Raw genomic sequence first — 6,000 nt, forward strand, 5'->3', positions numbered from 1 at the left:
CATATCTTGCAGGCAGGACACCATTGTAGATCAAAGGGTTTATTGCTGGGTTGGTGTTTACATTCCTCTTTTGGTAGCCTGAAGAGAACCTCCCGATACCAAAGACACACTAGAATGTAGAGGTGGAAGCTCTATGTAGACACCAGCTCAACCTCTTCATGTTCAGTGAGTTGTCTAGGCATTGTCTTCAGCAACGGGGCCTTGCAGTTTTAGAGAGCAACATATAGTCATGGCAATAGTCTGGGTTATTTGGGGGTTTCCATTGGTTTCCTTAGGCCAACAACTCAATTAGACATAACTCAATCCTGGTGCAAGAAAATTCATTTGGTGACAAGAAATCGCCAGATGGGGCTCTGTCTCCCCTATTATTTGGTGATTTCATTTAGATTACCTTTATATACATATGTGTATATTTTAGGACATTTCTACTGTGTTAGATTTCAATACCACTCCTCATATGGCTCGTAATTTTATCTGTCTCTCAATTTAGTGCCTCCTTTGTCTTTCTTCTGCTCCCACTTAACCCTCCCATTCCAGCTCCATTCCCATCCATGTATACCTATTCTAGTTCCCTATTTTTCTAGGCAGATACATCTAGTCTCTTACTCTATACCTGACTTCTGTAGTTCTACAGGTTGTAGTTTTGTTATCAGTGAGTTAACAGCTAATGTCAATATATAAGTAAAAGCATACCATATTTCTCTTTTGGGGTCTCGGTTACTTCACTCAGGAGAATTTTTTTCCTAGTTCCATCCACTTACCTGTGAATTTTATGACTAATTTTTTAAATGACTGAGTGATATCCCATTGTATAAACTTACAACATTTTCTTTACCCATTCTTCTGTTGAGGAACACATAGGTTGTTTCCAATTCCTGGCCATTATGGATACTGCAGCAACAAACATGGTTGAGCGAGTGTCTCTGTGGTAGGGTGAAGTGTCCTTTGGGTAGGGTGAAGTGTCCTTATATCGAAGAGTGGTATGGCTGGATCTTAAGGTAGATCAATCCCCTTCTTCCTGAGGAGCTGCCATGCTGATTTCCACAGTGGATGTATGAGTTTGTACTCGGACAAGCAATGGAAGAGTGTTCTCCTTACTCTACAATCTTGTCATTATGAGTTGTTACTTGTTTTATTGATCTTAACCATTCTAACAGATGTAAGATGAGACTTCAAAGGAGTTTTGCTTTGCATTTCCCTGATGACTAAGGATGCTGGATATTTCTTTAACTGTTTCACAGATATTTGGGGGGTTTTGTTTTGTTTTGTTTTTTTACTCTGTTTAAATCTGTACGTCAGTTTTCAATTGGGTTGTTTTCTTGATATCTAGTTTCTTGAGTTCTTTATATTTTTGGATATTGGTCCTCTATCAGATGTGGACTTGGTAAATTCCCCATTCTGTAGGCTGCTGCTGTGTCTGAATGGTGGTGTTTGTACTGGCTGGTTTTGTGTGCCAACTTGACACAGGCTGGAGTTATCACAGAGAAGGGAGCTTCGGTTGGGGAAGTGCCTCCATGAGATCCAGCTGTGGGGCATTTTCTCAATTAGTGATCAAGAGGGTAGGGCCCCTTGTGGGTGGTGTCATCCATAGGCTGGAAGTCTTGGGTTCTTTAAGAAAGCAGGCTGAGCAAACCAGGGGAAGCAAGCCAGTAAGGAACATCCCTCCATGGCCTCTGCATCAACTCCTGCTTCCTGACCTGCTTGAGTTCCAGTCCTGACTTCCTTTGGTAATAAACAGCAATATGGAGTAAGCTAAATAAACCCTTTCCTCCCCAACTTGCTTCTTGGTCATGATGTTTGTGCAGGAATAGAAACCCTGACTAAGACAGTGTTCTTCACCATGCAGAAGTTGCTCAGCTTCATGAGATCCCATTTATTAACTGCTGACCTCAGTGTCTTTGCTAATGGTCTTCTGTTCAGAAAATCTTCTCCTATGCAAATATATTCAGGGCTATTCCCCAGTTTCTCTTCTATCAGGTTCAGTGTGTCTGTTTTTCTGTTGATGTCTTTGGTCCATTTGGATTTGAGTTTTGTGCAGAGTGATAAATATGGATCTATTTGTATTCTTCTACATGCAGTCATCCATTTAGACCAGTACCATTTGTAGAAGATGTCTTTTTTTCTTGTATGTATTTCTGGCTTCTCTGGTTTCTATTTTTATTGGCAAACATTCAAAAAAGATCTGGATCCCTTTTTTATGTGAGACTGAAAAAATGCAGTTTTATAGGGCACAGTGTTCTAGTCCTTATCTAAGAAAGACAGGAAAGACAAACTCTTCTAGATTTTACTTTTGAATGTAATGGAAAAAAGGTGTTAGGAATAATAATTACATGGAAGATCAACAATAAATATTTGTTAGGGGAAGATATAGAAAGAATATCTTCATTGCAGAGACATAACCTGGACTAAAGACAGGAGAAAAAAAAAGAGACGTAAAAGAGAGAGAAATAGAGATAGGAGGGGAAGAAGAAATAAAGATGGAGATAAAAGGAAAAAAGAAGAGAGAGGAGATAAAAGGAAAAGGGGGAGGGGAAAGGAAAGGAGTGGAGAAGAAAGGAAAAGAGTGAAGAAAGGAAGATGGGGGAAGATGGGAAGAGAGGGAGGAAGGGGGAGGTCTGGGAAGAGAAGGATGATGCTGGGCTGGCAGGTGGAAAGTAGAAGAAAACTCAGAAGAGCTGTCAGAGAATTCCCTCATGGGCTTTTGATTACCAACTAGCCCTGCAACAGACAGCTCCTTAAGGGAAAAAAAATGATCTTTATTTTCTGAATCTTCTTTCCCACCTTTCCTGGACTATGCCATTCTACTGATTAGAACTGAACTTACAAAGCATTGACAGCATTCACAGGTTAAACAGTGGTTTAGAAGCTTTCTTTTTGTGACACCATAAATAAAAAAACAGACATAGTAACAGAGAAACATTCAGGAGAAGGGGAGAAAGGATCAGGAATCATGAAAGACGTAATGGACAGTAGAAAGTCATTGAGAAATGGCCACAGCTTCATCTCACTCGCAGGGGATGACAAACTGAAGCCACACCAACAGTGAGAACAGACACAGGGAAATCCAGTTCTCTAGCCCTCAGGCCAGTAGGAGATTTGGTATGATTATGATACTGTCTGCATGTCAGTCTAACAACAGACAAGAAATGCACTCAGTAAGCTATAGCCATCACTCTAAGAAACCTGCTGTATGAAACTGAACTACCAGGAACAATCACAACTCAAGAATTTGGAGACACACTGCCACAGTGTCTGAGTGGGAGACAGCAGGAATAGGAGGTAGGAGTCAGGGTCAGACTTGAATATCTGAGAAAGTTTAACAGTGGGGCCTTGGGCTGTGATAGACTCAGACACCACTAGTCCCACTCTCTATGCTGGAGTACAACCTCCTCCTTCTCCTCCTACTCCTCTTCCTCTTCTATTCTTTTCTGTTTGCTTGCTTCAACATTTTATTGATGTTTAATTGATTTATATCCTAAAGTATTTTATCTTTTTATTGTTTATTCCTGTTCTTACTATTATTCAATTTTCTTTCTTTCTTTTCCAGAAAGATTGTCTATTGCTTTTTTTCTCTCCTTCACATTCTTCTTTTTCCTTCACATTTTCATGTTTAGTTTGGTCCATTCTTTATTAGCTGCCTTTACCCTTCATTCATTTACTATTATAATAATTATTGGTTTTATTGTAATAAATGTTTAACCTTTTAGCTTACAACACTTTATGTTCTCTTTTCTGTGGTTATTAGTTGCAATAGTGGCTGGCTTTAATTTATATTTCTGTATGGTCTGGTCTGGTTTTGCTGATGTTGTGGCTGTGCCTTTTGTTCTCTCTGAAGGGAGCTTGGGATTGATCCCTCAAGACAAAGCTGATTGACAAGCTCCCAAAATAAGAGAGAGAAGCCACCCCAACAGACCCACAAATATCAACACAGAAACAGAAGAGACATGAAAAGTCAGTTCAGCAGACTTCCTCTTAACAAAGTATTCTAAGGTCTAGTTTTAAACATGATTGATGACTCCAAAGAGAATTCCAATGAGCAAGTGGAAAAAGCAAAGTTGTTAGTTGAAGAACTAGACTAGAAATTCAGCAACATGATTGAGAAAGTCCACAAGGAAATTAATAGTTTGTAGAAACAAACAGAAAAAAATGAAAAACTCAATGAATCAAATAAAAAAATTTAGAAAGCAACACCAATACACTCAAACAACACAAGCAATAGCAGAGACTGAGGACCAAATCAAGGTCACGATACAAATCGAAAAGAAATAAACAAGCATAGATACAACTATCATGATCTCTGGGACTGGACCAAGAAAACAAATGTAGGGATCCATGTGAAGAAGATAAAAACTAAAGACATAGAAAATCTATTGCATGAAATTGTAGCTGAACATTCCCCAGTGCTAGTTTCTTTTCCAATTGCTTTGATAAAACACCCTCAACAAGAGTGAAAAAACAAAGCTGTGGAAACAAGGTTCTGGGAATACAGAAACCAAGTTTTTGAGAATATAGAAACAAAGTTCTGCAACAATATGAACTAACTAGTACCCTCAGAGCTCCTAGGGACTCAACCACCAAGCAAGGAGTATACATGGTAGGACTGATTGTTCTGGCAGCATGTGTATAGTAGAGGATTGCAAAATCAATCATCAATGGGAGGAGAGGCCCTTGGCCCTGTGAAGGTTCTGTGCCCCACTGTAGGGGAATGCCAGGGCCAATAAGTGGGAGAGGGTGGGGTGGCAAGCAAGGGGAGAGGGGAGGCAACAGGGGTTTGTTCTTGTTGTTTTTGTTTGTTTGTTTGTTTGTTCTTGGGAGGGGAAACTGGGAAAAGAAAAACCATATGACATGTAAATAAAGAAAATATCTAATGAAAAAAATTTTAAAAAGAAACAAAGTTCTGAAAATGTAAAAATAAAGTAAAATAAGAGAGCCATATTCCAGCTCTTGTAAGCAGCAAGCAATGTGGAAACTAAGTTTTACAGTAGCAAGCTGCAGCTTCAGACACAGAGAAGCTGTTAGCCGAGGACATTCTGTAAAAACAAAGTTCTGATGGTCAGAATGTTGAGACAGAATGAACAGGGCATTCTGACTAAGCTAAGTAAGACCAAAACAAAAATAACTGGTGGTCGCAATGACATTAAGGTACACAAAAACAAGATTAGCAATTCTCGAAAGAACCCCCCAACCCCTCTTGTGGTGAATTTCGAAAAAGACCACAAACTGTCACCCTGACTTTGGTGATGACAATCCCCCTACCACCTAGTTACTCAGCCCCTTCCCAGAGACTTTTCAAGGACAGATAAAGAGCTGGATAGGGAAGTTGGCTGACTAAGCCAAGAACAGCCCCCTGAGCAAGCCAACCAATGCCTGAAGAGATCCTTTGTCCTGTGTTCCACCAACCAGAGTAAACCAGCTAGCCTTGTTGCAGGAATCTGCCCTCTGTAAAATATAAAAGATGTGTGCTTTCTGTGTTCGAGATTGACCCCCCCCCAGAAGGTGGGCAACCCCACGTACATGGATCAATAAACCTTATGTTATTGCAACAACCTATTGTCATTCTATGTTCTTTGGGTTGAGGCAAGTTTACTACAAAGAGCAACTCACAGGAGACAGTTTCCATCACTTAGGAGTCAGTGATGGAAAGTCAAGGCAGTAGAAGTTTGGAGAAGCTGGCCACAATGAATCTACAGGCAGCAAGCAGAAAGAGGTGAATGAAAGTTTCCGCTTGTACACCATTCATTTTCTCTACCATCCAAGATATTGTATTTTACAATACAGTCCAAGTTCCTCTGCTTAGAAAATGGTGCGATCCACATCTAGAGGATCTTCCCATTTCACCTCAGTTAACTTAAGACAATCCCCCACAGACACGCTCGCTCAGAGCCTAGGATTTTTGCAATCCCTTACAGGTGCACCCAGAGGCTTGCCTCCAGGTGACTCTAGACACTGTGAAGTTGACAATTAAAACTAACAGTCAATGCATTCAAGTACAGGAAACAT

The sequence above is a fragment of the Mastomys coucha genome, unplaced genomic scaffold (assembly GCF_008632895.1).
Source record: "Mastomys coucha isolate ucsf_1 unplaced genomic scaffold, UCSF_Mcou_1 pScaffold17, whole genome shotgun sequence".
NCBI classification, from domain to species: Eukaryota; Metazoa; Chordata; class Mammalia; order Rodentia; family Muridae; genus Mastomys; species Mastomys coucha.